Below are 12,310 nucleotides of genomic sequence, written 5' to 3'. Positions count from 1 at the left end.
CGTGGCTAGTAAAAGGTGAGGGGACTGTCCCAGAGACATTCCTGTGCTCCGGCAGTCACCTTATTGCCCACACGCTCCTGCCGATGTGCAACCAGCAACTGAGCACCCGTGGTGCAGAGCTGGGGCCACAGCCCTGTGCATACACCTGGACTGAAATCCCAGCCCACTGCCAGAGTGCTCGCAAACCAGCACTGACTTCGGCAGAAACACAGCGTGATCAGGAACACTTTTCACCTTCTGTGTTCTGTGGGTTTGTACTTAACTGTGTTAATGCAGRACATTTCTATACAAGCTCACTTATCACCAGCAAGAGGCACACACATGTATTTGAGCCTGGGGAGAAAGGGAAACCTGTTGTTGAGGCCAGTGTCATATTATTTTTGTTTCCCTTTCAGCCTCTCGGCATAAATGCAACATTGAGAAAATGAAAAATTAGGAGTGGGATCTGACCCTTTGTTTATGTTATCCTTAATTTTCACAGTAGCCATCAAGAAGGATATAATTTGACCATATTTTTCCACACTAAATAACTATGGATTAATTTCACATCCAACGGAGCAGTTGAAGAACTAGTAGAAGAAATAGGTGAAGAACTGGCAGACACATGCAGGCTTTGTCTGTGAAACCATTAATGAAAGCACAGACCCTTAGCTGAATTACCTACTTTGCTGCTTTCTGATGTATCACTATGCATTTCTCCTCTCTCAAGATAAATCACCATAGTAAAAGACATTTATAAAAAAACTAGCTCATAAATAAGTGTAGTAAAAGCCAGAGAAGGAATTAGGCATACAGCCTTCTGCAAATGRTAACAAGTTCTTATGCACAAAAGTATTGTTTATTTGATTTATGTTCTGTTCAAGTTTTCTGGTTTTCAAAAACCACCAGAGGGAGCCCCAAACTTCTCATAAATGCAAGTAAAKGCATGTTGGAGTTGGAAATGCAAAAAACTGAGTAGAAATTAGTTGGTCTTTAGGTTTCAAACAAATACACTAATTGCTTATTCATTTAGATCCACATAGATGCRGAAGTTCTTGGACATTGATGGCTGAATCACATAGAACTACATTAGAAGAGTATTTTAAATTTGGTCCTGACAATTATGAATGTAACTCAAAATAGTCTGTACGTACCAAAAGATACACATTAGAGGTGGGGATGAAATTTATGTAGCTAGCCATATACCATACAACACATAATCATTTAGGAATATGCTTCTAAGCTTCACTGCTTCATCTGTTTAAYGCTGTTGCTATCAGGTGCATAAGCCCTAAGTGCAGTTTGTGAGATGGCCTCAGGGGCTGCTTCCCATGACTGCCAGTGTTTACTCCCTTGTAAGTGCTGATGGCTAAGGTAATCACTGGGGAAAATCTGATTCATTGGATAAAAGGGTGAGGAGCATAGTCATGAAGCACTGATTGCACAACTATCACAGATCAGCACTCCAAAATTGGGACTGGCATACTGTAGAACTTGTTCTGATTTGGCTCTCCATCAGTTGTTCACCGGTTGATCYAGCTAAGTGTTACCTTGATAGAAAATAAAATAAATAAGGAACTGTGTGAGTGGTCCAAATGGACTTACCAGAGAAAGMTAAAAATGCCAAGTCATACTTTCTTGCTACAAAATTACCTTATATCAAGGTTCTTCCAGAAAGTGCAGTAGTGTCTGACTAAAGCAAAAGTGGATCCTAGGAAAAGCCCAAGAAGTTTGGCATGATGGTACAGAAAATTATTTGTAATTTCTTTCCCCTTTCCAGGTCAGTATTTTCAGGATTCATGTCCTAGTTTTATAGATACAAGAAAAAAATTAGAAGTTAAATTTGCAGAAAAGTCTAAGAGGAAGATGGACAAAAGATAAGATCTGATAGCAGGACCTGACAATGAAAATACTGTTTCTTTGAGCAAATAAGTAAAATTAATGAAGGTTAGGTGAGTTCCATTTGCTGTAGCCAAGAATCTGTTGTTAGCATTTAGTAGCTCTGAGGAGAGGCTCTACAACACATTCCTTTTCATTTTGGGCATAGAAGAAAAAACATCTTTGAATAGCCTGGTCTTGTAGCATGTAGCCCATGGCAGCGGTGTTCAGATTACATGATCTTTAAGGTCCTTTCCAAACCATGCTGTGATTCTGTGATACTGTAAACACCTTTCCCTTGATGAATGGTCACAGGCTTAAATTGCAACGTTTTTCAAACCAAACTTCTACCCTGGTTCTGGAGATGCACACGAATGTAATTGCCTACAGCTTTTACAGATGTAACCGTAAGGCATTATTTTCATCTTTTGCAGCAAATCTTACCTCCTGTTTCACTCCTGTGACCCCAGCATAGGAGTGAAATAGCTCTTTTCCAGTTCTAACTCTGTGGAAGGAGTTGCTTGAAACAATTCCTGCGGTCCTTAACTAATATGCAGTTCTGTTCAAATGCATATTACAAATAGACTGGCCAATTCCACAAAGCAAAAGCCAGTAAAACTTGGATTGGTATTATTCCTGCAGTGCACATCTCGACTGCAGCAGGGAGTTCTGTAACACTACTGATCTCAGCAAAAAAAGGTCTAATTCAACAGTAAAAAGAGCACTCTGTCTGATCTACCTTGCTTGGTCCATAGGATAACTAATTAAAGATTCTTAAATAAGAAAATAAATAGAAGGAACAAAAGGTAACATCATGTTATCTCTGGTTCACTTCCTTTTAGGAGACACAGCACAGAATTGCAGCCAGTTTATTATTTGAGTACTCCACACATGAGGGATCAAGTAGAGATCAGTTAATTAAAAAAAAGAGGATATTATTAGAACTTCATCATTAAAGGGGGAAATTGTTTGAAAGCCAGGAAATTCCTCGTTTAGTGTTCACAAAGTCCTGACTGCTAGAGCTTCCTCATTAGGAGAGAAAACTCACTCTACCAGAGGGCACACAGATTACAAGGTGCAGGAGAGGATGAAGGAAAAGTGCTTATGGCTCCATCAAATAAAAAAGGGCATCCCATCAGTGGAYACTGAGTCCACCCTAACAAAGTTCTGCAAGGGACCAGTGCAAAACCCCCAAACACGACTCTCRTGTCGCATCTCTGATAAAACCCCATAAAACCAAATCTACATCTGCTCTTACTGCTTTAATGACACAAAAGATAGCTATTTACAAACTGTAAAAACAGGGCAAATTGCAGACACCCTTCCTTCCCTCGGACCATCCACAGAAGGGCTGCATCCAGGGCTGGAGTGCCTCCGTAGGTGGCGGTGTGCCCGTACGGATGGGAAAGGGACGATGGGCATGCCAGGGGCTGTAGGGTGAGAATGCCAGGGGCTGAAGGGTGGCCATGCCAGGAGCGTAGGATGGGCATGTCAGGGGCTATAGGGTGGCCATGCCAGGGGCTGTAGGATGGGCATGTCAGGGGCTGTAGGGTGAGCATGCCAGGGGCTACAGACAGTGTCTGGCACCCCGTGGGGCCTGACAGGGCTCTGCTGTGTGGGACAGCAGCTGGAGTCACCTCTGAGGCACCGGTGTAGTTCAGCCAGGCACTTTGGTAGGCCTGGGAGCCGGCTGTGGTGGGATGCATTAAAAATCCCATGCCCAGGAGGCAAATGTAGGACTGTAGCTGTTGCTGAAACTCAACTTCCCCAGCCTTAGGCTCCTTCCTCACCCCCATTCCCACGACTCAGCACAGTTGGGGATCGCTTCTGCTGCCCCGGCYGGCTGTCACTCCCTGCCCATCTCTCTTTGAGCCYATGAGTCACTTCCTCTCCTCAGATCCCACCTTTCAAAACTTCCTTTTTCMTTTTTGGGGATATGTGTCTGAAAGCCTTTTCTGAAAGTGAGTATTTGGTTTTGCATGGACAAAAGCACCTCTGGGAAGCAGCAGGTTCTCCTGTCTGGTGACACATRGCTGAGAGCTTACAGTGACATTTGTGTGGTCCCCATGGTGCCGGAATGCGCAGCTCCACACCGACCTCCWSCAGYCCTGTGCTCTGACACCCTGCAGCTKCAGGGGGCTGGAATGGGGCTTCTTGCCCCATACCCTGCCTGCAGGTGTGGATAGACAGAGGCAGGAGGAGAGAAAGGAACARCCCAGTTCACCCCAGTTTCCCTTGCTGGTCCCAGCTGCTGCCTCTTGCTCAGAGAGCAGCTGCCCTCGGGTTCACTCGCAGCTGGAGAGAAAGCAAGAAAGTCAAACCAAAAAAAACTTTGACCTTAAAAATGGAGTTCCTTTCTTTTATCCTTTTTTTTTTTTTTTTTTTTTTTTATGCTGTTGGGAATTCAGACTTATTTTTTTTCTCTACAGACATGAAGAGAAACAGTGGAGAAACAGTTCTTGGACAGCAACAGTGAACCCTCCTGAAATCAGTGGCAGTGTCAGGAGCTCCTCTACCAAGCCAGTAGTGCCACACACCAGGAAGCTCACAGTTCTCTGTGGTATTCCCTCGTGTGAGATACAGAGTTCATGTATTCCTGCCCCTCACAGGCAATGAGTASTGGGAAAGTCAAAGTGAGAGGAGAGTGTGGATGTGAGTGGAGGTGTGTGTGTGGGAACCTGTCAGGGTTTGCCCGGTGGTTCAGGCACATCTTGTTCCCTAGGAGATTTCTGTGCCATCAGCAAGATAATCACATTAGATAACAACTGAACCTGCACGTGCAGAGGCCAGATCTGCTTGCACTCAGCAATTCAGAAAGAAGTTGCTCTTTTGCTATCCTATTTGTCACTGTATTTTCAGGATTATGCTGTTGGATGAGGGCGCTTTGACTTCTTTAGTCTTCAAACTGTTTGAAAGGATGTTTTTTGCTTCAGGACCTCTGAGACCATATATTGTGCCTACCTGTAAGGTTGTTATTGCTTCTTTACCATATGGCATTATTAGGACAGGAAGCATAAAATTATTTGGGCCGAATTCTCAGCTGCTGTAGAGCCAYATCAGGAATAGGGGACTATGCAGGTTGAGAATTTAAGCTAATTTATAACAAGTATTTGCTGTGGAAGAGATCCTATGTTTGAGTTGTTTTACAGCAGGGACTTGCAGTTTTCATGCTGATTTCATCCCAGGCTAATTAAGTCACTGGGCAGACAAGCTCAGCATTTAAATGAAGCATGCAAATGGCTGTGGTGTTGAAAGACAGTATCTTCCATTCTCAAACATTATGATGCTTTTCATGGCCAAATACACCCACACAACCGAGAAGGAGCGTGAAGAAGATAAACTGTGTAAATTCCCATGTGTTGCCATGCTGATGTTACAGAGCTGCATCACTGCTGCTCAGTGGGTTCTGACCCCGGCCCCTCTTTGCTGCCCCAACCTGACACTGTGACTGAAGACTCGATGGGCCTTCCTAGGCAGGAGTAACGCAGGAGTAACTAGTGCTTGCTACTACCACTGGGTGGTTGACACTAATACAGATAGGAGAAAAAAATTCCAGGGGAAGAAGTGCCAGTTTCACATAGAAAGATTAATAAATGACCATAAAGTCAAAATAAGAACATGCCSCCTCCACCAACACTTCTGAAATGTTTTTGTACTCACAACAAAAACAAAACCCACAAAACTCATTTTAGTCCTAAGTTTAATAAACATTTCTTTTTCAGATGCAATTTTTTTTCCAACACTGTGTTGCTGTAAATTACTTATCAAGAAGCAACAAAGGAATGGATTTCTCTTTTCCGATCAAGGGAGCAGCTTTGGTAGTGCCTGTATTCATTCATCTTTCCATTCCAAACATCATCCATCATRCCTTACATCCCTTACACCAGAGTGCAGAAAACATACCACAAATTCTACTTGGAACAGCAACGCATCTTGAACAAAGCTGACTAAACTAAAAATTATATTTTCAGCAACTGTATGTTAGAAAGAAAATCAGTGAAAGAAAAACAATGAGCTCTACTGAACAAACATCCCCCAGTTAAAAAAAATATGTTTTGATTAATGAAGGAAAAAGCCATGACATTTTTAGGTGGCTTAAAAGTAATTTCAAGGATCATATGAAAAAGAAAGTTGTCATTCTATTAAAATATAGTTATCCCAAGAGATAACTGGAATATACTGGGAAACAAAGACACAGTCTGGCTTTTCCCATTTCTTAAAGCATTTCATTAAATTTTCCTTTCTTCATCTCATGTCTCCAGTTGATGGAGTTTACCTTCAGGATCATCAACTTTCTTGGTTGTGAAGCAGCTCTAATCCACTTACTTGATCCTCCTGCAATTAATTAATGCCATGCTAATCCCATGCTGGACAGACATAATGTGGAAAACTAAATGGATCACATTATCTACAAGAAAAGTATTCGGAATCTAGATCTGAATCCAAGATGCTTTTACCTCCACAGAAAGGTCAGGATAAAACACTCAATAAGATTCATGATATCTACAAAAACAGCAAGGTAAGCTCTAAGGAGAAGCAATATCTTTCAGCGGATCAGCTGATCCAGCTGTAAAAAGCAGACAACATTTCAGATATAGAGACCCCTGCAACTATGAACAATATCTGAATTTTAGTTTAGATTTGCCCTGCAGTGAAAATAAGTGTTTTAACATTGGACATTTATACAGATAAACCTTACTAAGATAATTTTTTAATACTCTTTATGAAAAAAAAACATTTTCACAGTGGAATTAGAAATAAATTTTCAGCTTTTACTTTTGCTAGAAAAAAACCCCAGATATTTCCATAGGAACTTGTATGCTAGCACTAATAATGCAGATGCCTTTGTCAAAATTATTTATATTTGTAGTATTGGAGGTCTCTGTCTAGTCTTACAAATTTTTAAACTGAGTACATAGGTTCCAGAGAGTCGATGGTCATTTTCCAACAACTTAATTTCTGTTCTTGTAGGCAGYATGAATCACATTCTTTCATGAGAAAGTGTAGGTCGATGGAATTACTATGGAAAATGCAACTTCCTCTTGAGTCAACTTGCCAAGTGAATGTCTTCACTTACAGTATTTTGGATGCTACTCTAAGGGCATCCTTGCAAAGCAGTATTTCTTTGGGAGARGCAACCTGCTGCAATTCTTTCTTGTATGTGCCTGAGCTTGTTTATCTTCTTCCCGTCCACTATGCAGGCAACAAGATGGCACAARTGCTCCCATGGGAATATGACGCTTATGTATGTCATCCTCCCGGAATTTTGCCCTGAATTTCCGCTACTCCTGTGCATTATCAGTGGRATTCTTGAACATTTAGCCATCCTAGTTGTCTAAAGCTGTGCAAACCCATGGCAAGTTCCTCCGCTGTCTATATTGGTTACCATTGCTGTATTCTATCCTGTTCTACTTCTCTTTCAGATATAGAAAGAGGAGTGAAGAGTGAAATCATGGAGGCAAACACAAAAATAAAAGAAAAAGCTGTCCTAAAACCACTGAGCAGCTCAATACAATGGTGTTTTGTTCTCAGACAGCCTTGCCAGCACACATGAAGTGAGATGTACTCACATTGAAAAGAAACAGACCCCTTCTGAGTGGGCAGGGCCCCAAGGCTTCTGCTCGTGAGGCTGCTGGTGCTCRTGGCTTGGGCTCTGGGAGAAAATTGCTGGGACCTTCTTGTCTTACCTCCCTCCTGGGCAAGCRCAGCTTCTTTCTCTCTGGGTGGTCTTCCCAGCAATGGAGGTCTTGTCCTTCTGCTCTGSTGTGACCCAGGAGTGAACTGAGCTCATTAAATATACTTGACTTTCCTTTGGAAAAAAAAAAAAGGTGGAAATAGATCGATCCAAGTTATGATGATGATGATGCATTTATATTAAGAAAATAAAGACAGTGCACTTGTTTGTAGAAATCAACTGCATTTCCCCTCTGTTATACTTGTTTCTTGAGAGGCTGTGGTTGTCAGATCAAGCATTTCAAGACACGTCATTTCCAGAAGAGAGGAGTTAGACACACTCTTGATCGTGTGCTTCTGTTTATTCTGCGTAAGGGATCTAGGACACCTGTGTTAGTTTTAAAGCTACTACATGTACAGCACTTGACTGCTATATTTTGGCAAGTCCCAGCTGTTATTTCACATGTGTGAACTAAGAAAATACCCAAGGTAAACACAGACTTAGAAGAAGTACCAAAAACATTTACAATAAAGTGCAAGTATAGCYCAGTATGTTAACCTGCTAATATATACAGTGTGCTGGCCCCGATCTATTTCCCTTTAGAGAGGCAAAGGAAAAGGGATGTAACAAAGCACCACAACTGGTTACCAGTTATTTCTCCTAAAGTCGCAACACCAATATGAATTGATTTTCTCTCATTTTTCTTTCCTTACAGTTGTTACAAGCCAAGCCTACCCAAATGTGGGCAGTGCAGAATAGAATTTATTTTTTCTGTTCATTTTGTGCATCAGACAGCATTTAATTTAAAAAACAGTTTAAACCCAGATTACTTACATGTGTGCACATGCTCACACTCCCCCCCTGCATACACAATGTTAAAAGGACATTACTGATGATCATTTATTTTTTTGTGCTCTTGCTGCATTTCATAATATCCCTTCTCTCTTGAAATACTGCCAGAGAAGATTGTCTTAAATAGACTTCAATGGTGTCAACAGAACCTCAGGAAATGAGGACTGAGGTGAACCTAAGGTCCACTGTGTGCCATGAGGACTCTGATTATACATTCTGCTTTGTACAGGAGGCAAAGATCTGCACCCCCGATGTCTTACCTCCAAAATCCAATATTCTGTCCACTTTCTGTCTCCTCTAGTTAAAGCCAATTATTTTGACTTGCTTGGTTTCTTGTCCAGAAGTGATGTTCTTTTACCTCCTCTTGCTCACACTCAGTTTTGAGTTATGTCTCAGAAACTCTTAGATTTCATTAGAAGTTAGTTTTAGTCGACAAACAGGGCTACTTTATCTCCATGATATCCTGTGTGTGGGTCACATCCTTTTAAGWACAACCATCAGCTCTGTAAATACTGTCCTTAGAGGTAAGCTTTCCAGCTGCCTCCTGACATGTCCTGACGTAACCACCCTGTGGTCTGTGAGCCAAATCTTCCATGGGGCAAACAAATAAAAAAATGAGCTATTGATTCCAATTAAATGAGTCAAACAAGGAATTTCCAGGCAGCAACCTGAAACTAGAGTAATGTCTCCTGAGGTATTTCAGACAGGAACCTAGCATGTATGAGAAGCCGTAGCAAAAAAGGTTACCACTTCATTAGTGACAAGACTAAAATTTTTAATGAGATTGAAGCGCTTTGTGTATCCAGGGTCAGCTCAAAATCCAAAAGAACATTTCTCAGTGTTTCAGCTCTTACTTGCTAAATTAATTATTGATGCAAATGAGACCTGTCCTGAAGTTACGTAAACTTGCTGTGTAATAACCACATGCCATTCTGTGATTAACTAATTTCTTGCTCCAAARCTTTCAGGAGTAAAAGACAAGCATTGTATTTGTCCCGTGTTTGACATGACAACTTTCAATTGAAATATCATGTCCCTCTAATTGTAGGCACTTCAAACTCAGTAATGTTTTGCTTATATCAGTCACTGATCATTCACTACTTCTATTCATCATAATCCAGGATTGCTCTAGCTCACTCTGCAGTAATTCTAGCTGGCTTTCATCATTCCCGTGGAAAACATACATGAACAATTAAATCTCTCAGCAGAAGGATCAACCTCATCTGGAGATTTACGAAAGCATTGCAGAAAAATGATCGTGTATATATTTATGTGAGCAATAGCAATGAATAATTATGTAAATATCCGATAACAATATRGGTCATCTTGTCAGTGGTGAAATACTAATTTGATTTGACTCCTGAGAATTTGTTGGCTATCCTGAAAAGAAGAAGGGGTGAGGAAAAGACAAGGAAAAGGTGCTCTCTATGGTTATGTATGGAAGTTCATGGAAAGACCCTGATGCAGCGCAATCGACAAAAACCTATGAAATAGTAAAATATAATATTTAGAAACAACAAAGTATATCCAATTATTTTAAGGCAAGGAGAGCAGGTGCCCAAGGCAGAGAAAAATTTACCTCACTTGTTTCTTACCCTTGCAGGTTTGCACACGCTGACCTCTGATCAACAATCTGCACTGTCCATTCTGTTCCACCTSCTCTGATGCCTTGTTTGAAGGCTCRTGGAAAATCAGTGTGAGAGCAGTCAGTGTGAAGAATGGTCTTYTTGCCTCCTGCGGTAACCATGAGACCACCCTCATATGTCAGAGCCTGAAGACATCACAATATCAGGTAAAAGAGACTTTTATAGCTTTCCATATATTTTAGTGAGCACAGCTTTGCAATGCTAGAGAACAAGCAGCAAGGATAAGAGTTTTAGGGCTGATAGCTCTTCWGCAAATATTTGCATCAGGTTGATACTGGCTTATTGTTGTCTTTACAAACTGGCAATATGATGATTTRTATGTCCTTCCAAGCCTTGAAAGAAAGAAATGAGGCTTAGCACCAGCTTCCTAAAGGCTATTGTTGTGTTCCCATAAAGAAGGAACATAACTGGTGAATAGCTGTCCATGCGTGGATAAAGTYAGTCATTAAAAATTCAGTAATAGAGAATTGTAAGTGGTGCTCATTTTGTGTATGTAGATACAAYATGTAGTAAAAGGAATGAGAGAAAGGAGGAGATTAGCAAAGCTAATTGGCTTGGTTGTAAAAAACCCCACTCTACAATACAAAACATGCACAATAAAATAGCAAATAGATTTGATGAAGTTAGTGCACAGGCCTCTGTCCTATAGACTGCTGTACTGAACCAATTCTCCTGATGTAGATTTCCTTCATGATGGAAACTTTTATAACTCACCAGCAGAAGACATTTCGATGTAAAAAGATGATACTTAAAATCACAGAATGGCTTAAACTTGGGTGGCAGGGCTAATGTTAGGTCAGATTTAATGTTCATGCCTGAAGTTCCTAAACCAAGGAACACTATCTTTAGTGAATTCTATCTTTACATAATCTGTCAGAACTTCAACTACAGCAAATATAAAACAACTGAAGATGGATGAAGAGCTCAGCCCTCTTTGGAGTCCCAGTGGTCCTTCCATTGACTTCTAGGATTGTGTGTCAKTTGCTCATTCTAACACTACAATATTCATACAATTAATGATATATCGTCCATGCCTTGATCTTTCAGGTTTGCAGACATAAAGACTGAGAAAGAGGAATTGACTTCGATTTTCTGCTTTGCAAGACATGACAGAAAGATTCTTCCAAGMACAAACAGGTACTAAGAGAAAGCTGTTTTGGARATACAAAGCCTTATAAGGACCTTTTCAAGGASGGAGATCTAAGCAGAACTATCAGTRTTATGAGAGATTAGTAATGAGCAGAGCAGAGCAGGGATTATGATGAGGAAAAGAAAGTGCAAAGTCTTAAAAGAAACAATCTATCTTTATTGCCTCTTAAATCAATTAGGGATCAGACCACCAGCATTTCTACWTCCTGCTTTTGCTCAGGGTACTCATAGATTATAAAAATGTTGATGTTTCCCTTACACTTGATAAGATTTTTTTTTAAAAAGGACATTATTTTTTAGATGCATTGTTTTGTATAAGTAGTGCTGTAGCTATGATGGTCTAAGGGTATAACCAAGGCCAGATGTGCAGAGTGAGGTATTGCCTTTTATTAGACTAACCAAAATAGCTGAAAAAATAGACAAGATTTAGAACATGCMATCACTCTTCAGGTAAAAGGAATAAAACATTCTCCATTGCATCAAGCTAAACTTTGAAAAGAGAKGAACTACAAGGTGACAGTCTTGTTCAGGCTTACTGGGAGAAAGAAGCATGGAACCTGTCTGTCATTGGCACTGTTCAAGAGGAGTACCCCTTTATGATTCCTGGTTCTKAAGGAGTTTGGGGATTGCTGTCCCCAGACACAGTGATATGGGACAGGACTGCTTTTCCCCTTTTCTGAATCTCATGCCTGACAGGCTGCTTCTGACAGTGCTTTTATACCAGCAGTGGGAAGTTAGGGGCAGACAGAGGCATCTTGCTGGWTGATGCACACTTTCAGCATGGATTTAAGTGTTTGAAGGAAGGAGATCTGGAAGAACAGAATCACTGTCTTTACACAGCCTGCAGATGGCATTGCTCAAGCAAGCATGTTTTAAATCTTCATGAGAAGAAAAASATATCTGAATAAAAAATATCCAAACAAAAAAAGCTCCTAACAGTTGGCGTCTTCTACATTCTGGTATATTTTGCCTTGCCACTTAGTAACTGTATATAAAACAAAGCTTCATGTCCTGAGACCTAACTTTGTATCCTCACTCTGTAAAAGTCAATAAATAAATAGGAATSCTAATAAAACGTTGTTAGAATTTGGATGAGGAAGCAGGGATTTAATAAACAGTACTTACGTACGGT

At 40.7% G+C, this 12,310-nt stretch overlaps 1 protein-coding gene across 1 annotated transcript in view; it reads right to left on the bottom strand.

Annotated features, from left to right (window-relative positions):
- EXOC2 (exocyst complex component 2) overlaps positions 1 to 7,646 on the bottom strand; it is a 147,316-nt gene extending 139,670 nt beyond the window's left edge. The window contains exon 1 of the mRNA XM_057373901.1: positions 7,545 to 7,646. The gene's annotated coding sequence lies outside the window, so the exon portion shown is untranslated. The remainder of the gene's footprint in view (positions 1 to 7,544) is intronic.
- Between the last annotated feature and the right edge of the window lie 4,664 nt (positions 7,647 to 12,310).

Source organism: Malurus melanocephalus, unplaced genomic scaffold (assembly GCF_030028575.1).
Source record: "Malurus melanocephalus ecotype Western Australia unplaced genomic scaffold, MMel_1.1 scaffold_209, whole genome shotgun sequence".
In the NCBI taxonomy this organism is placed as follows: Eukaryota; Metazoa; Chordata; class Aves; order Passeriformes; family Maluridae; genus Malurus; species Malurus melanocephalus.
The sequence above is the reverse complement of the archived record's forward strand: the minus strand, read 5'-3'. Positions and strand labels throughout refer to the sequence as shown.